The 24,450-nt window shown below is 44.5% G+C and overlaps 1 protein-coding gene across 7 annotated transcripts in view; it reads left to right on the top strand.

Moving 5' to 3' along the window:
• LARGE1 (LARGE xylosyl- and glucuronyltransferase 1) overlaps nt 1–24,450 on the top strand; it is a 498,136-nt gene that overhangs the window by 159,424 nt on the left and 314,262 nt on the right. The window contains exon 1 of one of the 7 annotated variants that reach the window (XM_025178891.2): nt 8,975–9,083. The exons of 5 other annotated variants lie outside the window; for them this stretch is intronic. The gene's annotated coding sequence lies outside the window, so the exon portion shown is untranslated. Of the gene's footprint in view, nt 1–8,974; nt 9,084–24,450 lie in introns of those variants that run through there. One more of the 7 variants, XM_075938112.1, reaches the window with a different exon arrangement.

A 24,450-nucleotide genomic window follows, 5' to 3' on the forward strand; every position in this document is an offset into this window, starting at 1 on the left:
ATTTAATAAGTTTCTTAGTAGATTAGAACTAGCGAAGTGGGTTTTTTGTTTTAATTTAATAACCGTTTTCACTTGTAACCACTTAAAGTCTACTTTTATACTTAATAAAAATGCTTTTGTTTATTATCCAGCCCAGTGTAAATAGCTGTTATCTGGCAGGGGAGCAACCACTGTGCATATCTCTTTCTTTTATAAAATGGGCAGACCTTATGAGCTTTCATTGTGTGTAACTTTTGCACAGAGTAAGGAGGATTTGTTTGGGGTTTTGATCCCTTTTGGGGGTTGGTTTCCTAAGTGATGAGCCCTTAAAGCTGAGCCTCAGAGCTGAACCTGTTCAGCGTCTGTATTGCTGTACAAGGGGGCAGTAACACCAACTCTGTGATTTGACTGGGGGGAGATCAGAAAATCTAGCCTAGTAAGACAAGGATGGTGGGGAGCTCCAGGAAATAGAAAAGCAAGTGTCAGTGGCATGATCAGCACGCTAAAGATGTAAAGGACTAGTCGATTGGTCGCTCCCCCCGTCCCCCCCCCCGCTTTTATCAGATAGAGGCAGCAAGGTGGGGGAGAAGAGGGAGGAACTTAAAAGCAGCAGCACTGCACTGAGCCTGGGGTCAGCTGAGAAGTCCCCAGCTGACCCTGAGGTCTGCGTGGCATTTCAAAGCATCTTGGAGCCCGGGATCAGCTGGGGACTCCTCAGCTGACCCTGGGCTCCCTGTGGCATGCCAGCTTTGAAATCTACAAGAGTCTCCAGTGGGCGCACTTGTGAATTTCAAAGAGGAAGCGCAGCATGAGCCTGGGGCCAGTGCAAGACTCTGAGTCCCCCACTGAGCCCAGGCTTCATGCAAGCACTTCCACCTCTGCTGGGGCTCTTGTGCACTTCAAAGTGGAAGCGCCCACGTGAAGCCTGGAGTCAGCAGGACTTCCCGCTGGCCCTGGGCTTGATTAGTAAGTTAATCACTAGTTAACATCTCTATAGCACACCAGGGGATAACACCAAAGAGACTTCTGTGTGCTTCGACCTGTCACACCAGGTATGTGCCCCCCCCCCCAAAAAAGTTAGAACCAGGTTATTTTGTCGAGTACCTATCCTCTAACAATTAGACCTTCTTACAGTGTCTCAAGTTGGGAACCAAAGAATAGAGAAATCTGAAATCACTACTTGTGTGAGGAGATAGGCTTGGGTGGGCAGTAATTTTTGATGGGGGGGCCATTCCAAGATTTTGGAAAGTAGTTGAGGGCTGCACTCTTCCATGATATTAATGGAGGAGTTGCGGGGTCTGGGATGGAGGTTGGATGCAGAAGGGAGCTTAGGGTAAGGAACTGGGGTGCAGGAGGGAGACTGGAGTCTGGGAGAGAGTTGGGATGAAGCAGGCGGTTGTGACGTAGGGCAGGGGACTGGAGTGCAGGGATTTGGGATGTGACGTAGGGTAGGAGGGGATTGTGATCTGCGGCAGGAGATTAGGGTGCCAGATCTGGGAGGGAGTCTGAGTATAAGAGGGGGACAGAGGGATTGGGTATGTTGAGTGTGGGGGCAGAGAGTAAGGGCAGGAAAGGGCTGCGGTGCCAGAAGCAGGCTGTGGCTAAGAGACTTACTTGTCAGCTACCAAACTAGCCTGCCTGCCGGAAGACTTAAAATGTTTCCCTGCCTGGTCATGTGCTTCATGAATAACTGAGCCCAGGAGAAGGGGCATGATTCTTTGTAGCTGCCCATTATTCCAACAAACAGCTCCCATTGGCTGTTTTCTGGCAGAAACCCACCAATGGAAATGTGCTGCAGGTGGGGAGGCTCCTAAAACTTCCCCCCCACCCCTCTTGTTTTAAAACAGAAACAGAGCCCTGCAGCCACGTTTCTGCACCGCACGCGAGGCTGCAGGGCAAGCTGGGGAGCCTACCTGGGGCTCCCGGCTGCCTCCACAGGCCGGATCCAGTGGCTTGGTGGGCCGGATGTGGCCTGCGGGCCATATTTTGCCCAGGCCTGAGTTAGGCACAGCGTTTACTCTGCTCATGATATACATAGCCATTAGTCAGTCATTTTCACAACCATTCAAATCCATCCATGTGTCTAGATTAAGATAAACCAATCAAACAAAAAATGTAAAACTAAACAGCATCTGAAATGACTCTGCTACTGCTGTCAAGAAAACTTTGGACTAGCCATAATGTAAGAAACAAACTGAAATTACCTATAATCATTAGCTTTGTTGAAGTGTAATTATCAAAGGCCGAGTCAAAACTGAGCAAGTCTGTCAAAATTCAGTGCATCAGGAAATATTTCCCAGCAGATGGCAAAAATTCACCCTCTCCCATGGGGGAAAAAAAAGTTACCTAACTCCTTTATGCTTTGGAGCAACATGTAAAAGGGAATAAGCGAGGACGGAGTCAGCAGTTGTGTGGATGAAGAAGCCATGTAATGACTTTATTTTTGGTTATGCCTAAGGTCAGAAGTTCCTTTGTTCTTTCTTTGCATCCTCTTAGATCAAACACAATCTACTTCTTTTACTCTCAAGGCTCTTTTTTTCTCCCTAGTTGTGTTAAAAATAATAATAAAGAGTGTCTCCCTGTATTCCAAAATCTGCCTGTTAGAGCATTATTATTTTCAGCTGTAGTCTGCTAACGAAAAGTAGTATGTTTCTGTATCCTACCTAGACAAACCCCCTACTGTAATTGCAATGCATTGGATTAACAGTTTAACAGGTAGTGTTTGTATTGTTATAATTCTAACCAAGGAACTGAGCTTTTTTAGTGAATGAGGTCATTTAGATAATAATGAGCTATGTTGTGTATGTTTCCCCAGTTTTGTTTACCACTGTTTTTTTCTAGATGGAAAATCCACTTGTCTTGCCTTGTAGATTGCTTTGGAGAAGGACTGTGTAATTCAATCAATGATTGCACAACTCCATCCACAGTTGGGAGTCCAGCTTGGTTGGGCTTTAGGCACAACAGTAATATAAATGTTTAACAATACTAATACTAATAAATTAGTAATATTAGACTTGCAAAAATGTTTGTGATCACATCTCCCTTTAGTTTCATCAGCCTATGGAGGATACAGACTCTAACACAAACATGAATGTTTCTCAGGTTCAGGACTGTAACACATCTTGGGCTGACTCATGGTTGTCATTGTGCTATACACCATGGCTACGTCTACACTAGCATGATTTTCCGGAAATGCTTTTAATGGAAAACTTTTCCGTTAAAAGCATTTTTGGAACAGAGCGTCTAGATTGGCACAGACGCTTTTCCGCAAAAGCACTTTTTGCGGAAAAGCGTCCGTGGCCAATCTAGACGTGCTTTTCCACAAAAAAGCTCCGATCGCCATTTTCGCGATTGGGGCTTTTTTGAGGAAAACAAATCTCAGCTGTCTACACTGGCCCTTTTGCGCAAAAGGGACTTTTGCCCCAACGGGAGCAGCATAGTATTTCCGCAGAAAGCACTGATTTCTTACAGTAGGAAGTTACTGCTTTTGCGGAAATTCAAGTGGCCAGTGTAGACAGCTGGCAAGTTTTTCTGGAAAAACGACTGATTTTCTGGAAAAACTGGCCAGTCTAGGCACAGCCCATGACCATATGGAATTTTACAGTGACAGCAGGAAGTTGAATCTGCCTGCCCCAAATTCTAGGCCTCTGCCCGCTAGAGGTAAAAATTAATTTTCTTGTTGCTCTTAGCAGTATGAGCCTGATCCCAGCCAGTAACTGAAAAGTGAGCATACACACAATTTAATTCATTACAATAGTGTTACTAGCAGTAACAAGAACAGGTGACTCCTATTAACTCTCTTATGATAGTGCAAGTCCCCTTTACAGGGCACACAGAGGGGGAGAGTCTTGGATTGAGGGGCATTTATTTTTCTTATGGGGCCCAGCTACTTCATTGTTACAGAGCAAAGCAGTGTTTGAGAAGTAAACAGAGTGCAGTAGCCTTCTGAGAACTCTGGCTCAGATTTTGAAAGGAAATGGATGGTAGCTAGCTGCCCAAATCACTTTGAAATACCTATTTGTCGGAAAGTTTGGGGTATATGATGGGTGTACACTGCATATTGCTCTACTTTGCCCTCTAGATTTAGTGCAGCGTTCTCTCCCTCCGCCCCCACCATCTTCTCTGGGAATTCATAAACACCAGCTTAGTTGGCTGTATATAGTAGCAGATCAATTTGATGCCTCTCCACAAGTATGATGCTTACAGAAGATTTTTTTCTCTCATATTTTCTATATTTCTCTTCCTAGGTCTTTACTGCTACAGGCCTGTGCATGAAAAATAGGATCTTTGCTCCCTTGTGTAGGGAACAAGCAACAGGAGCCAAATGAAAGCTTAAGAGAAAAATTCTGTTTTTTGTTTTACTTTATTTAGTAATTAAATAACCCAAGTAACAAAGACCTAGACAAAAAGAGGTGCATAAATTATACAGTGAGCAGAGTTGAAAATTGTTCTGTTTAGAAACAGGTTTCCCCTTTCCCCAAAGAGGCATAGCAATTCTTGAAGTGACAGTAACAATCCCTGGTTTAGAATAACAGCCATTTTTCCTGAGAGAACTGTTTCAGTCATTTGTTTTACAGTGGTTTAGATTTTTTTTTAAAAACTTCAGTTTGAATTGGCTATTTGGCCTTTTTTTCCCAAATAGAGCTGTGGTGATGAAAGCAAAACAAATTTAAATGATGCTTAAATTTTAAAAAATGAAGAAAAATAAATATTCCTTTTAATGGAATGCTTCTGTTAGATATCGTATACGTATGATAATAGCTTACTTTAATTTTCCATTGGCTGAGTCTGTTTATTGTTTATTGAATTCTAGTTTTTCAGGCATAAAGTGTTTAGCTAGAACTGGTTGGAAAAACACCCTACCCTTGGATTTTGCAGAAAATTTTCTGCAATTTACTTCGCCAGTTTTTTGTTTGATTTCGTTTTTTTGTAGGGGTGGACTGTTGCAATTTTCTAATCAACTACAGAGCTGGTTGAAAAATGGTGTGAGTGGATGGGGCAAAGGATGATTTTTTTGTTGTTGCAATTTCAAAACATTTTTAATGCCCCTACTGGCTCCATATTTATTTAATTATGAGAGAGTATTGCAGTTGCACAGTGGATCTCTGTAATAGCTGAAATTTTACTTCTGGGACCTATTTTTGCATTACAGTTTAAATCACAAGTGGTTAGACTAACATTTTCAAAAATATCACTAACTGTAGATGTTTCAGTTGTTGAGGGCCAACTTGAGACTTCCAGGGCCTTTTTTTTTTCCCCAAAAGGTTCTGAGCAGCTACAACTTCTGTTGTAGTCTGTGGCTCTAATCACTCATTTGTGTATACTAAAAACTATTTTTTGACTGTGATCATAACAGTGGCTATATAAAACTATAAATAAATGCCTTGGTGTTGAAATAGATTTTTAAGATAGGTACTTAGAAACCAGACAGTCTTTGTGTTGCAGTTGCAGTCACATTGTAAGCTAAATGATTGTAAACTTCTTAATCTTAAAGCCATTAGAACAGGGGTGGCTAACCCGTTCCAGATGAAGAGCTGGAATAGCAGTGGAGACAGCAAAGTTGTTGAGCTCAACAACTTTGCCCCGGCTCTTCACACTGTCTCCACTGCTATTGTGGCTCACAAAAAAAGCACTGAGAAGGGGTGAGAGGTGCAAGCTCTGGGAGGGAATTTAGGTGAAGGAGGAAGTAGAGAAGAGGATGCTGGCTCAGGGAGGGGGCTTCAGGCTAGAGAGTGTTGGGGTCAGGTGTAGAGGTTGGGATGCTGAGCAAGCCGTAGGCTTGTGGCTGTGAGGGTGCAGGAGTTTGGGCTGGGGTGCATGAGGGGTTCAGGGCAGAGAGGCTGGGAGTATGATGGGCTTAGGACACAGATTTGCAGTGTGTGGATGGTGAAGGAGTGTTGTGGCAGAAGACTGGGGATGTGGGAGTGCAGGAGTTTGGGGATGTGAGAGGTTCAGGACAGGGGGTTCCAGTGTATGATACACTCAGGTTTGGGGAGGGGGGGGTGTTTGCAGGAGTATTATGATGCTGTGGCCAAATGGGGGGTTGGCCCCAATTGGGGTCTTATTGGTCAAGATTCATTTTTAAATAAAATATGTCAAACACAAAATGTTTCAGCGTTGTCTTTATTTATGAGAGGGGCAGGGAACCTGTTTTGAGTCAGGGGTCACTGACCCACAGAAATGTCAGTTGCGGCTACACAAGTGAGATGCAAAAAAACAACTGCTCCACCCCCTCCAAGCCTCACTAATGTGGCTCCAACTGTGCTGGTGGGGGCAGAGTGCTGGTGGGTGCTGGGGCTGGGTGTGGGTGTGGGGGAGGGTCTGGCCAGGAGGAGGGGACAGACAGCTGGGGCTAGTACCTGGGGATCCCGGGTCTCAGGAAGCACGCTGGCTGCTCTTCCTCTCCCCTCCCCTCCCTTCGACAATACCCCCTGCTCTAACCCAATCCCTCTTCCCTTCCCCAGAGCCAGGCACACCCACCTCCAACCCAATTCTCCTCCCCTTCCCCAGAGCCAGGCACACCCCCCCCCCAACCCAACCCCCTCCGGAGCCAGGCATCGGCCCCCTTCTATACCAATCCCCTCCCCCCCCCAACCTAATTCTATGGTTCTGGAGTTAACGCCGCAGCTACAGCCGTGCCTTTCCCTCCAGGCGCTGGGGCGTGTGTGCTGAGCAGCCAGCGCGCTGAGTGGCCAGCATGCTGTGCCTACCCCCCCGAATCTCCCTCCCGTCCCCTCGCCTCCCCTCCCTTCCCCAGAGCCAGACACCTCTCCTCCCTCCTCTAACCCAATCCCCCTCCCTACTAACTTTATGCCTAGGTCCCAGAGCCACCGCTGGTGCTGGCGCTGCTGCTGCCTCTGCACCCAGAGCCACTGCCTATGCTCAGCAGTGGCTGCTAGCAACATGCGTGCTCACAGCCCACACCATTCTGGTCACAGCCCCCAACACACGTGCAGGATATGACGTAGTGTGTTGGGGGCCGTGAGCAGAATGGCGCGGGCCGCGAGCATGCATGCGGCTCGCAGCGGCCCGGCCATGAGAGCGGCTGACCTGAGCGGTCCCGGGTTCCAGGTTGGCCACCTCTTCATTAGAATTTGGCTGTCCAGGGCCTGCACTGTTCTAGGAGGAGACCTTTTTTCCTTTTTTAGGAGAAGACAGTCTTTAAATTGCGTAAATAGTTTTATAGAGTCCTCACTAAATGTAATTTGAATGGTTTCCATCGTATATTTCTTCTTCTGATCCACTACTGTTTTTCTTAATTATCTTGTTTTTAATCCATTAAAAAAAAAAAGCAGCTAAGGGACTTCATAGATTTCCAGTCCAGAAGGGAGGGATCTTTGCCTGTAGCATGCCCCGCTCCCCGTTGTCCATGGCGCACCTGCTGGGGAAATTAGGTCAGGATCAGTGTTCCATGTAAGCTGTGCACTTGTGAGGCTGCTCAGGAGAGATTCAGATGATTCGCAGAGCACCCACAGATAGATTTGTGTTTTTACTGGTGGTGCGCAGTCATCCATGCCTTGGTGAAGAGAACATTTATTCTGCATGTGGATAGAAAAAATCTGCACATGGATGGAAAAGACTACAGGGAACATTGATTAGAACTTCCAGCAGGAGCACCAGGTGGGTGGAGTCAGACAAGCTCCTGCTCTCCAACAGGACCTCCAGGGCCCCTCAACTTGCCAGGGCTCCTTGGTACAAGCTCCACTGGTTGATCCACCACTGCCTAGCTATATCATTTAATAGCTTTGAGACAATACAGGAGTCTAAATTACTAACCAGTACAACCCTTTCCATTTATGAGATGTTAAGGTTTGGGAAAAATGGGATCTGGGTTCGTGTGTCTAGAACTTCACTCTGATTACAGTTTCCAAGTCTCTGTGAACTGTGATTTTTAACAACCTGAGAGCATAACAAATCTGTTTTTTTTGTTTTGTTTTTTTGTTGTAGTTTTTTTCTGGCCTCATGGCAGCTTGTAGTGTCACACCCATTAGCTTTCCAAATCCTTATTCCTTTCCAGTCAGCATGCTTAAAAACAAAAAGAAATGTTAAGCGCTAATTTCTATTGTGGCGTTTATGGTACCGTGTCTTTGAAGCTGGAGATGTAATTACCGTCCCAGGTAGGCGTACATATGTTAGTTCTGCTTGAGCTAGCATGCTAAAAACAGCCATGTGGCCACTGCTGCATGGGCCAAAGCTTGGACTAGTCGCCTGGGTACATACCTAAGATCTCAGATGGGATTGTATTGAGGCCACTAGCCTGAGCTATAGCAATGCTGATGTAAAGCACTAAAAACATCAATCAAAACTAGAATAGGACGTTCTACCCTAGCTAGAAATTACTCCCTCAACAGTGTGTTCCCTCTGATTTTTTCCCCACACATGTGCAGAATGAATTTTGTTATGTGCATAAATATAAGTGTCATGGGTTTGGCATGTGAGAGGGGGGCTCTGGGCTGGGGCACAGGATTGGAGTGCAGGGTGGGGGAAGGGGAAGTCTCTGTGTTGGGGCTGGAGATGAGGACTTTTGGGTGCAGGCTACCTGGAGGCTATAGTGGGGAGAAAGGACTCCCCACAGCAACACCTGCGCTTGGGGCGGGGTAGATGTGGATGTGCTTCTCCCCCTAGCTGTGGCAAGTCCATACCCAGGCTGGGAGGGGCACCTCTCCCCCAGCCGCGATAGATCTGGGGTAGGTCTGTGCTCGGGTTGAGGTTCCTCTTCCCACCATGGTAGGTCCATGCTGGAGCCACACTATGTAGAGGTGCCTCTCCCTGCTGTGGCAGGTCCTTGCTACGGGAGAAGCACCTCTCTCCACTGCAGCTCTGAGTCCCTGTGTGGGGCTTCATAAGCAGCCACGTGGACATACAGCTTAGAGGAAACTTAGCTCCCACTACACTGTAGGTTACTGTTGGGGGAATTCTCTGCTGTTGCACATGTGCATAATTAATGAGCCATGCATATTTTTAAATTTTTGCACAGAAGAAAGCTTCTGCTGAAAAGTTGCTGCAGTTTTGCCTTTTGTCCATCAGAGGGTCCGGTGGGGCTAGAACTCGGCACTCCCAGCCAGCTAGGGAAGAGTCTTTCTTCACTGTACCTGTCTAGCCAGGTTAGGAGACCGGGGATATGGGGAGACATACAGCATGGGACTGCTGGGGGATGAGACAGGGGTCATAAGAGCTATTGGTGACAGACTGGGGCAGGGCCTGAATGGGAGTAGGACGGGACCACAGGTGGAATGGGGTGCAGGGCCACATGGGCAGGGCCTGAATGGGAGGAGGACAGGACCACAGGAGGAATGGGGTGCAGGGCCACATGGGCAGAGGGGGTGGGGATGCAGAGCTACAGGGGGAAATGGGAGTGGCTAAGTGGGGACACAGAGACATGGGGGACTAGAAGAGGCGTACAGAACTACAGAGGAATGGGAAGAGTGGGCCTCTGAGTGGAGGTGGAGTGACACATGTGCCTAATTGAATGGGAGAGGCTAGGGGTCGGTCAAGGTCTGCATGGGAGGAACTTGCTAACAGTCCCTCCCCAAAAATCTTGTTCAATACTTTTCCCACCCACCCCCAGCAACCCTCCTTGTTCACACCCAGGGTCTTTCGAGGAATTACTTATCTCTTTCTCTAAGCTCTTCCATTACCCTCACTCCCCCCAGCTTTTTAATTGCTTCTGGAGTGTATGGAGAATACACTTCTATATTGTAGTTTAAATGAATTATTACTCAGAGTTCCATATTCATATGCCTAGGAAGGAATCTATTTGTCAGAATATTTTCTGAATCTTTTTTTGTCTGTCTTGTTACAGATGTACTTGCTGACACACATTTTGAAATAAATGTCCAAACATAATTGAAACACGCGATAATATTGTAATATAAACAAATAAAATATGCAGAATTTTGCAGAATTTAAAATTATTGTGGGCAGAATTTTTATTGTTGCAGAATTCTCCCAGGAACAGGGGCATGTTTAGTTAATTTTAGTTATCTAGTTAAGGCTGAAATTCTAATCCTTTACTGTATCTGAATAACTGCACTCAGGGTTAATTTAGACCTCATTTCTGCAAAAGTGGATCATCCCTGGTAACATAATCACTGCAGTGGGATGGGCCCTATCTACCTGAAACATTATCTGTCCTTCCACAACCATGAGCTCCCCTGGAGCAGTGAGACTTTTGACCAATGAGATGTAGCTTATGGGTGCAAGCAATAGTACTTTCAGCAGAACTGGGCCTCTGACTAAAGAAATGGTGTCCACAAAAGACCACAGATCTCTCTAATCTCCAAATAAAATGAAAACCTAAGCTTTGATTAAGTTTTACTTCAATAAATTGCTCATCAACACAAAAACACAACATGTGATTGTTTGTGTGTGCACATCCTCTCTGTCACACACACACTGAGCAATACCATGCCAAAATAATATCACCCTCTAAACTCTTGATAAGCCAATCAAGCTATTTCCCACAGGGTTAGAAGAAAGGAAGGACAGAGAATGTTTCTGTAATTTGCATTTTTAAGTATTATGGAGATGCTATGGGAGGCAGTATAAGGAGGCAGACCTAATCTGTGTCCAAAGTGATGTCCGGTGTCCCCGTGATTAGGAGGCAAATGGGGTTGGGCATGAACATGGCACTAGCAGTGTGATATTAATGATGCTCTAGTATTGAGGAAGGATGATTATGCAGTTAAGGCACAGAAGTGAGACTCAAGAGACATAGGTTCATTTCTCAGCACCGCCACGGATGTCCTGTATGACCTTGGGCAAGTCACTTAATTACTTTGTGCTGCAGTTTCCCATCTGTATCATGGGGATAACAGTACTCCCTTTCTAGCTAGTCTATTGAAAGCGCAAACTTTTTGGGGGTGGAGGCTATGTTTGTAAAGCACAAATAGACCCTATGATAATAGAAATAATCTGTATAATATGATTTCAGGGTTGTCAGTCTGAAGCTGAGAAGGTCTGTGTAATGTCATGCAATGGGAACAACCACAAGCCAAATGCTCTTTTTGTTCAGAATATTACCAGGTTCAATGATCACTGGGATTGATGGTCTGTTACCTCATTTTTGAGTTCTCATTCATTGTTGGCTTTTTTTACACATACAACTTTACTAATTATATCTGTGCAACAGCCTGGGCTTTCAGCTACTAATTATTAATAATATCCTAAAGGAACCAGAACCATCAAAAAAAGTGTATTGTGGATGTTTTTTCTGTGTACGGTTTTTTCAATAGTCAGGCTAGCCAGCCATTCCCTTTAGGGATTGTATAGTTTCTTGCAGTGTGTAGTTACTATATGTTTTCCTGCAACTAACAAATGTGCGTCATTACTTTTTTATTGCAAAGTGTTGTTAGAGACGTTGGCTGCCTCTTATTTCCCTTCTCTTCTCCCTCCCCCAGCTCATATAATTCTGATCTTAGTTCAGTCATCTTGCTAAACCATATGACATCTACTGCCCAGCTGTGGCACTGCAAGCCTTTAATATTCAATGATAAATAAAAACATTTTATAAAAGTAATTTGACTTTCAAATAAAGTTCTCCTTCAGTTAAAACCTCATCTGTTGTCTCAGAAGCATTTAAAGAGCTGAGGGAATAACTGTATAGCATTATAGATTGGGGAAAAAAACCCAAAGTAAATGAATGAAATTCTTGGCCAAGTAATTTACTTTGGAGATTCGCAGCCTTTCTCTTTCTGAGCTTTCCTCCTCTTGCAATATTCTAGAAAAGCTCCACAGCCCAGTTATGACAAAATACCTGGTTTTCAGAATGTAAAAGCAGGGCTGGTGTTAGGGGGTAGCAAGCCGCACAGTTGCCTGGGACTCCATGCCACACGGGCCCCCACAAAGCTAAATTGGTCAGACTTTGGCTTCAGGCCTGGGTGTGTGGGGCTCAGGGCCCTGGGTTTCAGCCTCATGTGATGGGGCTTCGGCTTTCTTCTCTGTGCCCCAGTGAGTCTTAACGTTGACCCTGCTTGGTGGGCCCTCTGAAACCTGCTCACAGCTCTGCAGGGAACCCTAAACCTGTGGTTGAGAACCACGGCTTTACTTCACCGTGCTTGCTTGGCGCAGTGTAAGACAGTGTTTACAGCCTGTCGGGGGGCCGCCCCTCCCTCGGGGCAGGCCACCCGCCTCCGGGGCATAGTTCACTCTTCCCCGGCCTAGTTTCAAAGGTACACTGCCCCTGCATTAGGGGAACTACGGCCCTCTGGCCTGATCCAAAAGTACACTGCCCCTCCTGTAGGAGAACTACGGCCCACCGGCCTAGTCTGAAAGTACACTGCCCCTGTATTAGGGGAACTATGGCCCTCTGGCCTAGTCCGAAAATACACTGCCCCTCCCATAGGAGAACTACGGCCCACTGGTCTAGTCCGAAAGTACACTGCCCCTGTGTTAGGGGAACTATGGCCCTCTGGCCTAGTCCTTTATCCCAGCCCCCACTCGCCGGGGTTCCGGGCAGCAGGGGTGGGGGGGCCCAGGCCCTCCCTCTCCACCGGGCCCCGACCCAGGGCCCTAGTAGTGGCAGGTGGTTCCCACCACTGGCTCGCGGGGGCTCCTCCCTGCAACGCGCCCTCAGGGGCTTCTCCAGCTCCCTGCCCTGGGTCGCTTCCTGCCCCTGCCCCCGGCCCGGCGCGTCCCACCTGTCGGCGTGGGTCGGGTGGCTGTCACGTGGCTGTCGCGGCACTTCCCAAGTCAGAGTTGGGGGTGGCCGGTGCGGTGCCTGGGTCACGGGGGGTCGGCCGGTGGCTCTGTCGTTGGGGTCGAGCCTGGCCTGGGCCTGGCGGCGGCGGATCCAGCAAACCTGGCGGCCCCCTCTCTGGCGGTCTGGTCTGCGCCTCGGGTGGTTGGGCACTAGCCCCAGCTCTGTCCGCGGTCTGCCCCTTCTGAGCAGGCCGGCAGCCTTTTATGCCTTGGCTCCCCTGGGAGCATGCCCAGTAGGGCTGTGTGGGTGGGGCCCTCTCCGCCCCCGGCACCAGGTGGTTTCTCGGGCTTGAGTGCGCTGCGGGGCCGCCCCGTCACACAGCCCAGTCAGCACACAGCTGTACCCTATGTGACATCCTCAGTGCCATACAAGTTTTGTGTGGCTGCAGCTCACATAACACAGAGACGAGGGAGAAAGTAACTTAAATTTCTTACTGGTACTGTCATATTGTAACCCCTCCCTTGGGGGAGGAGGGGGCCTCAGGGCAGAAGATTGGAGGGTGGTCGCCATAGGACATTACCTATAAGAAATGTAAGTGTGGGATGGAGTGTGGGGGGCTCAGGGTGTGTATGGGCGTGGGAAGTTCAAGGCAGGGGGTTGGAGGATGTAGAGGGAGCTCAGGACTAGGAGTGGGTGTTCTCCCCGGGACTGACTGGGGTGTGGCGACCATGCTGCCTGGCCTCCTGATGCCATGGGCTGGAGCCTAGGTGCGCTGTGATCGCACGGCCCGTGGGCTGTGGGTGTTGGCTCCAGCCCACTAGGGATAAAGCCTTGCCCTCCCACCTCCAGCTGTCCGGCACTGGTGCTGAAGGTCATGGGGATTGGTTTGGGCTCCAATGCGGGAGGAGGATAGAAGGCAGGGGGCAGAAGGAGAGAGGTGGGCCACCTATGCCTAGCACCAGCACAGGAACCTTACCCCCAGTATATGGTGGCCCGCAGCATCCAGAGCCCTACCCCCATCAAGCCATTCTCCCACCGGTGCGTTGCTGCTTATTTTCACCTTTGCATAGAGAGCTGCGTATGTGCCAAATAATGGTAAATAGGTTGAGAACCACTGGTGCGGGAGTTGGAAAATGTCCCAAAGAAGCTATGTTTATTAAATACCAAAGTAGCTTGAACTACTGAGCTTTAATGGACGATAGGTTATGAATTTGATGGCAAAAATGGAAGCCTGTTGCTTGGCTTTTGAGGAGTTTTTCATGTTATCACAGCTGATAGGGTGACAACCAGTGATTTAGTCCTTATTAATTTACCTGTGTAAAATTGGTGATTTCACTCCACCGAACATTGTGGGATGTTTGTTTTGGCTCATCATGCTGCTGCATATCATATTGTTTTGCATGATTTTAGGCTGCAAATGTGCAAAACCATGTCTGGCTTCCCTTTGGACACTTGAACCCTTGCCTGGTATTAGTAAAGAAGAAAGAGATTAATGATAAAGCTCAGCTGAGATTCACCAAAAGGCATGTGGGTTGAATTTCAGGTACATATCATTCCTGGGTTAGAGTTTCAAAACGAAAGTGTCCTACCACTTGACATATTGACTGAACTTTTTATAAACGTTTGAAATGCTATCCCTGTGACTCAGACACTGTAATAGTCCTTTAGATGTTGTGATCCAAAATCTCAAAGCCCACACATAGGGTTAACAACCAACCAAGATTCTAACAAAGGAGAAATACAACATAGCACTTTTAAAGTTATTAAGAAGTGCCTTGATCTAATATCTTCGTATTTGTTAGTGGAGCACTGAACAGGTTAGTGAACAAAACATTACAAAGTATTAACAAGAAATGTGGTATGATCTAATAATAAATGGGGCATTTCATATGCAATCCAGTGTTTTTGGATGGTATTCTGGGCTTTGTCTTTCACTTGCTGTATGTCTGTGGTCAACCCACTCTCCCAGTCTTTGGCCCTGTAAATTAGTGAGGTTGCTACTTGCTATAAATTGGACCTCTCTAGTCCAGTATTCTTCGGACCTGATCGGTCCCAGACAAGGGAGTTTTCTGGATCAGGGGAAGTCAGGGCTCCTCTTGGGCACCGGCCTCATGGCTAGCTCCCCTCTTAGCTACCGGCTACACTCCTGGCCTCTGGCAGCTGCCAAACTGGCTCGGCTCCCAGGGGCTGCTGGGCTCTACTTCCAACCCCTGATGGCTGCTGAGCTGGCCGGGATCTGCTGCCAGCCCCCGGGGCTACTAGCCACTAGCCCCTCTGATGTTGGACTCCCAGCTGACAGCCACTGGGGCTCTCTGGTCCAGAAACATCTGTGGTCCTGCTGGACCAAGGAGGGTTCCAGATCAGATAGTCCCGGATCAAAGAGATTCAACCTGTATTTCCAAAGTTTAGTGTGTGTAAGAAGCTTTGAGATCCTCAAATATGCTACATAAATACACAATACTGGTCTGATTGCTAAAGTGTTCTGCCACAAAGAGCAAATGGACACTCTCCCAAATTTCTGTTTTGCCTTGCTTTGCAAGTATGGTAAACAGCCATGGCCATTTTGCTCATGCAAAACAATTTTACTGTTGAACACTGACTTTGCCATTTGACAGAACTACAGTTCTGTGTATTAAAAGAATTAAAAATGCAGGGTCAGATCATCCCTCTAAATTTAGCTTTAGAGGCTATAGAAGGGGCGGATAAATCTCTTGGGATCTGTTGGCTAGTCTGTATTCATTCTTATGAATTTTCACGTGAATGTTTGAACTGACTTAGAAATATTTTCAGACTTACCTGATTTTTACATTCTTGAGTTCTAATATTATTAATTTTGAATAAAGTCTTTCCATGTATTATAAATTCCCATGTGAATGTTGGAGAAGGTTTGCTCATCATAAGCCTTTCAGTTGCCTTTCTTGATTGGACATCAGATGTCTCCGTCATGGGGCAAAATGGGATTTGTCTCAAGGTTCATAAATTCTCAAAGCATATTTGAATAAGTAACAAAACGCAACTTGAACAGGCCTAATTGACAGTATCTTGATAAGAAGGTGAGTGAATTCTGGGGATACAGTCAGGCGTTTAGTAGCTGCCTGACTGTATCCTCAGAATTCAGTCACTTTGACCATGGGGATACAGGGCTGCATGTTGTTGGCACAGATGTGCACATACATGTGCATGTCCTCTCTCCCCTCCATTGTTGCTGATTCTCACAATTTTACTACAAGTCTTGCAATAGTTGCTATTTCTCTTCAAGACCCAGCTCCTGGCATCAGATGAGGCGTGACACTCTTAGCTTGTGTCTAAAAGAAAAGAGGGTAGATTTTTTTTTTAGCCCTCAAGGTTGCAGAGAAAAGCTTGATCATACGATTCCATTAAAGCTCAGAAACTTGAAGGCAAATAAAAAGAAGGCTTCATTTGTTATTTTTAAAAATCTCATGATTTGTGGTGACTTGGCTAGTTTTTAAAGACTTGGGATTGCTAATGCTGTGGTCAGACCTTCATTCAGAAAAGCACTTAACCATCTGCTTAACCCCTATTGAGGGCAATGGAATTTAAGCATGTGCTTAAAGTTAAGTAAGTTTTTAAGTGCTTCCCTGAATCAGAGACACACACAGAGAGAGAGAGAGAGAATGCACTCTCCAGACTTCTTCAAATGCCTATTATTATTTAGGTGTTAGCAGTTTAGAACTAGACATCCAACATTCTGGTCATCTGACAAAGTGGGCTGTGCCCACGAAAGCTCATGATACCATTTGCATGTCTTGTTAGTCTTTAAAGTGCTACCAGACTACTTGTTGTTTTTTAAGTTTACATAACTGAATGTAATTTATGTAGTGCAGCAGTAAGAAACTTAAAACATTTAGTTTTTACTTCAATTTTGTAAGTACCTATTCAGTGTTCTAAGATATTTCTATAGGGAATAAATTAATCTCTATTTTAAAAACAATCCTGATCCTCAAACCACTTTGCAAGAGCTTCTCATAGATCTTAAGGTAAAAACAATCTTTCCCTTCAACCTGTTCACACTTCACTCAACCCAATAAAACCTGGGAAAATGGATACACTGCAGCATGCCTGGAAGGCATAATGGGTAAGAACAAATTGATATAACATCTTAGCATGCAGTGGACAGAAGAGTTGTAGCAAGAAATCTTAGATACTGATGCTCCAGATTCAACATGAATGATCTGTCCACTTCTTTGAGGAGCCTGGGTGCTAATACATTATTTCCAATATACAGTTCTTGGAAGTTTGCTCCAAAACAATGTTAATCCTCGTTATAGTCCTCCAAGTGCTAGCTGAAAATGTAGCTTATAGCTCATGGTACCATCTGGTGTTCTGTAATAACACACCAAGACGCTTCTGAAACCCTTATAAATTGTCTTAATTTGCCAAAATTATTTTCCATTAGGTAACAGTATAGATGTAACAAGGGTTTGCCCGTTATATGCTTTTGGTCACACTTAAGTTGCAGCCCTCAGCATGTGCTATGAGTATCATTGTGGCCTCCAGGGCTTCCAAAGTTGACTAGCCCTGTTATAGAGCATCTAGTGTTTTGCTATCATCCTCAAACTGTTCCACCTCACTTGGACTGTGGGTAGTATTCATACAGGCTGGTGGGTAGATGAAATAACTACTGCTTTATGTGTGTATGGGTAAATTAATGTGGTTAAAAAGTTTTTGGAGAAGGGCATTTGACTTGTTCATTGAGAAGACATGTCAGTAGCTCATTCAGATCTGAATAACTTTCTCTGAGTGGATATAAAATATGAATAATAGCCCGCTTTTATCTTTCTTTCATGATAGGTTTTTGTTGCACTCCTAAAACAAACTTGTCAATGAATTGACTCCCCCACACATCTGTGTTGACTACTCAGTAGAAACTTTGAACGTGTTCACTTACCCTCTTGCTCTGTCTTAATTAGTCTTTTCCCTTCACATTAACTTTTAGTCACCTTTCTGAGCTAGTCCATGTATTTTTCAAAAGGGAAGGAGACTCAGATTCCATGGATAAGTAGATAGGAGAAGGTTGTTAAGAGAGGGCAGAGAGCTGTGATTTTATTAAAATCAACATTCTGTCAAAGGGCAAAAACTTTGAACATAAACCTCCTCTTTTCTCCATTAGCTAGATCAATGATTACTCCGATTCTGTGCTTCTAGCAGGAGGAGGTGTTTCTTCTCGGAGTACCATCAGGACAGATCCCCACTCTTTAGATAGGCCACTCACTGTATGCTGGCCTGGAACCTTCTTAAATAAATTTGAGCACTGGGGGACAAATGGACTTCCTGAGCACTTGTTCCAGGAAAGGCGTTATGTGCTGGTGGTGTTTCTATATGCTGCCAGTTCCAGCCCGCCAGCAGATAGGTAAACTAGAACTTGTCAACATGTTAGCTGTTTTTCTCCCATAGTTAGGAGTACTTTCTTGTAAGTAATTAAGTCTTAATATAGAAAGTCTTAAAACAGACCGTTCTTGTCCCAGTAGAGAAATGATTGCTTGATTTATGTGGGGGTGGAGGAAAGGGAAGAGGGAGAAGGGGGGTTTGGTTACAGTTACTTCCCTTATGGATGGCAGAGCCAACAACTGACTGGCCTTAAGGAATCCTTGTTGTGTAAAATAAATGTTGCAGTCTCAGCCTGTAATCATAGATGATTTGATGGTGTGATGTAGGGTATTTACCTGAGCAGTGCTCCATATGCCTTAATTTTATCATCTGATCCTGCAATGATTTGGAAATTCTGCTATAGTCCATTCCTATAGATTAATGGATCTTCTGGAGCGGATTCTGTGTCTGAATATATTCTGGGCCTTCCTTCAAAGTCTTGACCTCAGGATGCCTTGAGGTATGGTTCCGAGAGAGAGAGATTTTCAGTGTCAGGGGAGTCAGAACTGTTTAATAGGCTTTGGTTTCATAGCATGCTTCCTCCGTGTAGCGGAATTGTAGAAGGGGGTGATGGCACTGCCCTTCCTCAGAATACCCTTTGTCTTCTAAGCAATCTAGAGGTAGCACATGGCATTCAGTTAAATAAGGAGCTTATCTTTTATTCTGTTTCTGGCCATCATATTGGATTCATGCCCTCAGAATCTTTTTGTGGTAGCATTCTCTTTGAATATGGCAAGGACATTGTCACATGTCAGCAAACTTTCATAACTAAAGGACCACAGCTTTACTGCAAGATAAATAGGTGGATGTTAAGGAGAGAATTTCTGTTTTAACAGAAATAATTGTAGTTTTTAAAAAATGAAAAAGCAAAAAATACTGGCTAACTAAATGGATTTTTCTGTTTAGTTTTATTTTAAGTCTGTTATTGTGTGAAACTCTTATTTAAAGGATGGATGCTCCAATGATGCATCAGTTTGAGAGACAAGGGAAAAGCTTTAAAGTAGAAATTGTTCATTGAACCTGTGATTGCAAGTGTAGAAAAGTTAGGAAAATTGCACTGCTTTCTTTCAAGCTATGTGGCAAAGTCAAAACACAGGGTTGGTATTCAGAAAGCTTTAACTGTATATTTTCATTTCAGTGAATCTGAAAATAAATGGAAGATCACTGAAATAAGATTAACAGTGACAAATGCAGGGAAATGTATAAGGCAATAGGGAAAGCTTTTATAGTAGAACAGTTAAATCTAGTTAATTGTGTTGATTTTATTGTCATAATTCTTAGCACTGTTCAGCTGCACTCTTGCTGAATGTCCTACATAGTTGAGCTGTCATGCCATAATTAAAATTGCTAATGGAAACTGAATACTGAAGTGATTAGTGGTATGTTACATGTTACACTTTATTATGTGCTGCTCAAACTAGTTGAGAGCTGCCTAGCCCACTGCTGAGCTGATAATCGTTGGCTGAAAATGAAGCAAGCTATCTGACACACACAGTAATAGAAATGTGGGCATCTTTATTAGTAAAGATTGTAGATGACACAGATTGGAAGAACACAGTGAGCATAGGCTATTGTGATAGTGATCTGAATTGCAGGAGTTAATAGTCAAAATTCAGCAACATGCATTTTAATCCAGGCTGTTGCAAAGTAATATATTTAAGAACAAAACATTCAGATTACAGCTACATGATGGCAGGTTGTCTTTGGAAAGCAGTGACTCAGAGAAGGACTGGAGGGCCATCATAGATAATCATGCCAGCATGAACTTTAAGTGTAGTGATGTGCCAAATAGTCTAAAATGATACTCGGACATATAAAAAAGGGGAATATCAAGTAGAAGCAGGGAAGAGATCTTGCCTCTGCATGTTGGTAAAACAGCTGCTAGAATACTGTGTTCAGTTCTGTTGTGGGTACTTAAGGAAGGTTATGGAAATACTCAAGAGAATTCAAAGGAGAGACCCAAGAATGATTCAGGGGCTAGAAAACATGCTGTATGATGTGTAGATTAAGGAGCTTGCACTGTTCATAATGAAGAGAGGATTGAGAGTTGACTTGATGGCTTTCCATGTGTAAGTGCCTAGAGACAGAGAGATCTGCTAGTGCAATATCTTTTCAAGTCTGCTAAGATAGATCATCCTCCAGCAGGTAGAAGTTGAAGTTCTACAAAGTCAGCTTTAAATAAAACATAGTTTTCTAGCAATGAGAATTTTTAAACATTGACAGATGAGGTGAGGAAACTCCATATTGGAGACTTGAGGTCTCTCTAAATAAGAATCCTTCCATCCATCTTCTGGGAGTTCTCTAACCTGGGGGAGTCAAGAGTCAGGCTGGAGGGTTGTAATGGACTCTTCTGGTCTTGGAGTCTGAGTTTGAATCCTCCTGTTCATCCTCTTGCTTCATGGGTCACAGTTAGAACAGCATTGCCAACATTGTTTGCAAAATGCTCGTAACACTTGCTGTTGTGCATTATGATGCGAACTATAATCCGATCTCATACTTTAGGTCTTCAGCTCTTTTCCTGTAGGGGTCAGGAAGGATTTTTTTGCCCCAGTGCACAATTGTCTAGATGTTGGCTGGATGTTTTGTTCAGTTTCTTCGGAAGCATCAGGGATTGGCCACAGCTGGAAACAGGACAGCACATAGGGTGGGCCAGTGCTTTGTGATGGTACAGCAAATCTCTTTTCATGGATGATTGGCTGGTACATCCTGTTGACATGCTAAGGGTCAAACTGATGCCAGATTTGGAATCAAGAAGGAATTTTCCCATAGGTCAGATTGACAGAGACTTGTGTTTTTGTTTTTTTGTTTTGTTTTTTAAACCTTCCTCTGCAGCATGGGGGGACCAATTATTGCTAAGATTATTTGAGCATATCTCACCTGATCAATTTCTTGCCATTACAGGGGCCTCAGATATTGCTTGCACCTTGATCTCACTTGTCCTGTGCCATTGTTACTCAATAGTTTGGTCTCCTGAATACTGACATGTTTTAGTCTAACTGAAGTTATTGGCCTCAGTATAGAGGTATCTGGGTGAAATGTGATGGCCTGTGATATATAGGAGGTTAGGTTATGATCTTAGGTTCTTGTATGAAACTGTGTGTATACATAGAGAAAGGGTGAGCATGGGGACCAAGTTACATAGTATACAGTTGAGTGATGGTAGGGGGCATGGTAATTACGTTTGTATGAATAGGGAGATAGATGCAGATGAAGATGTCTGCTTAATGAACCAATGGCGTCTATTTCCATTGTGATTTGTGTCACAGGTATTTTCAAGGTGGTGCAGTATTGTGAAATTGGCAGTAATCAAGGAAGAAAAAGCCATTCCATTCAAACCTTTCTTTTCAATTCATGATGTTTAGAAATAAGAATTATTGTTTGTGAAATTACTTTTGATTTGCCTTAGCTGAAAGGTGACATTTTTTTCCTAAAAGAAAATATGGAACAAAATCTAATCAGCTGGGTTTTGAAAAACTATACATATTTTCTTTTTAGAAATTAGTTCTAACTTTAAAGAACAGTTTTGAGAATATAGAAGTTCTGTTTTCTATCTTCTTTTGCATGTGGTGACCAGACCTCAGATGGTTTAAGTGGACATCTCTCAGTTGAATATACTGTTGCAATCCTGATTTATTAAATTGGATCTATGTTTTGAAATCAGATTTGTCAACATTTGAAAGCTGACTGTGTGCAACACATACTTCCCCTTAATGCAATTAGCAAGGAATATTTGTGGCATTTATGTTTTCATACTTCTGAAATGTCTTTGTCAGTTCCCATCTTGTGCTGTGGGCACCTATTCCATACTTTAAAACCACAAATTAAGTAAAATATAGCTCATCCATAAAGACAGCCTGTTCCTTCTTCCTTAGTGAAGAGAGAAAATCTGTCCAGAAGGCTAATAAATCTATGCTCTGCAAGACTACTCATAGGAGGGAGTTCTAATCCTGAGGACCTCTCGCAGAGCACCCTGCCAGCAGCTGCCTCCCATTATAATAGACTTAACGGGACACATTCAGCCCTCAAGTTTATTCACATAAACCCACTGAAATCCATAGGGCTGAATGTGTAGGATATGGCTCAGTGGCTTCTTCTGCAGCTGTGTAAATTCAGCAGCAGATGAAGAGGAACTATCTGGGTTCTGTTTCATTGGATTTGTTTGCCCTGAACCCTGTGCAGAGGTTGACCAATGCTTTGTCTTCCTTATTTTCCTTCTATCACAATCTACAACATTCTTTTTAGAGATAATGGGATGAAAGTGTTACTGCACTCAGTTCAAATGCAATACCTAAGAGCAATAATGAAAGTTACTGAAATCTCTTGAAATTATAGTGACCTTTACAAAGGGCAGTGGTGGACTCTCCGTAACTGGACATTTTAAAATCTAGATTGGATGTTTTTATAAAAGCTGTGCTGTGATTCAAAGGCAGAATGAATTGAGGGAAGTCCTATGACCTGTATTATACAGGAGATCAGAGGAGATGATCTCAGTGGTCTTGTCTGGCATTATAATCTGTGGGAGATTTTTAGCTTGATCACTATAGAGATAAACTTAGTTGGTGGGATCACATCCTCACCAGCCTGATGTTTATTTCATATTATAAAACCACATTGTTTCTGGCACAGTGAATAGGAAAGATCCATGGCCAGAACAGCAGTGGATGCTGTAGGCCTGGACTAAGATCTAATAGTTTAGCTGCTTGGGAGGAAGCAGACACAGTATTAACATTCCTGTCCTCTACTTTCAAAAATAACAAATTCCAGTCTTTGAATTGACATGATGGCACCGTAATAAAAAAAAATAACTCTGCCTTGTTCCTGTCTATTTCAAAGCTGTAAATGAGGTGAACTCCTGAGTGAATAATAAATCGACCACTGAATGTGAAGCTCTGTCGTAAGCAAAGTATCTTCATTGCTATCCGTGGGCCATTTGCAAAACTGCTTGTGTGGGTTTTGCACATGATGTATTTGCTAGTTTGGGAACATTAATGCATCAGCAACTATGGTGATTTTAAACTTTGAAAAGCTACCATGGAAGACTTGAGGAAGCCACTCAGAATCTTTGGAACATGAGGATACGGTGGAAACTTCTAGGGCTTTTTTTTTAGTATTGCTATATGAAATTGTTCTGTGTTTCTTGGGACAATCCATCACAATCTGTCTTGTCTACCTGGGAACTTTCCAAATGTCTTCCCTAGTGACATAAAAGATCTTCATGTGTGTGTAGAATGAGGTGACTGTTTTGTTTGGAATATGTCAGTATCACATAATGGCAGAAAATTGTATGGGGCCAGGCCCTGAGCTGCAGCCAAGACATGGTGCATCTGACATGGGGATGCAAAGTTGCCCTTTGTGCTTTTTGATCCTGAGGTTATTTTGCAACAGTATCATGGTGCAGAGCAGCTGGAGAGAATAATAATACTGTACAAATATTCTGCAGTCCAGAATGAGGCTTATGAGTTGGCCAATACACAAGCTACATTTTTATGAATATTTAATAAGAATGACTAACTCAGGATACAGCTGGGCACCTATAGCAATGCCCATCAGAATGTTTGTGGCAGTGCATATAGGGTGGGTTTTCAAAAGTTTTTGTGGTTGTCCCCAGCAGTGCTGTGCTTGAGAAATGCAACACTGATTGAGTGCAAGCTGGGCTAGCCCTGTGCTTTGGAAAATCCCACCTGTTGAGAGCCATGTATATTTTTACTTTGTATCAAAGGATAGCAGGGATGCACTCCATGAGAATGGTATTGAATTTTTGCCATCTCTACCCACCAAAATTTCGTGTACTTTTGGGTACGCAGTAGTGTGTACCCAAAAGACTACAGGCTGAACCTCTCTAATCTAGCACCCTCCGAACCTGACTGGTGCTGACCCACAGCTAGGGTGTAAGTGACTAGTTAACTACCCGATAAGCATAGGCTCATCAGGTAATGGAGTCAGCTAGTTGCTCCCCCCCCTTACTGCTTCTGATACAGAGGCAGTGTTGGGGGGGAAGCAGGAGCCAGTGTTGGGGGGAGCCGACTCAAAAGCCAGTTCCCCCCAACACCAGTTCCCAGGGGCGGGGGGAGAGGGGAGAGTTGGCAGGGGAGGCAGAGGTGCAGTGGGAAGTGGCAAGAACAAGGACTGGAAGCAGTCCCTGCTAAGGGATGTATAATCCTGTTTAATTGGTTAAGTGGTTAAACAATATGTTTAACCAGTTAAACAACTAAATGGTGGTGTTGATGGGGTGGTGCTGCTCCAGCCCAACTGGGCTAGAGTGCCCCCCCCCCAACTGCAGGCAGGCCACATCATGGGGCTGCCACAGCCCCCTGCCCACGGTAGGTAGGGAGCTGCTCCATTACCCACCAGATAACCTTAACCAGTAAGCCTCACCCATTAAGGGAGAGGCATACTGGTTAACTGGTCAGACATTCACATCCCTAGACCCTGCTCACTCGGGT

The sequence above is a fragment of the Pelodiscus sinensis genome, chromosome 1, assembly GCF_049634645.1.
Source record: "Pelodiscus sinensis isolate JC-2024 chromosome 1, ASM4963464v1, whole genome shotgun sequence".
Classification (NCBI taxonomy): Eukaryota; Metazoa; Chordata; order Testudines; family Trionychidae; genus Pelodiscus; species Pelodiscus sinensis.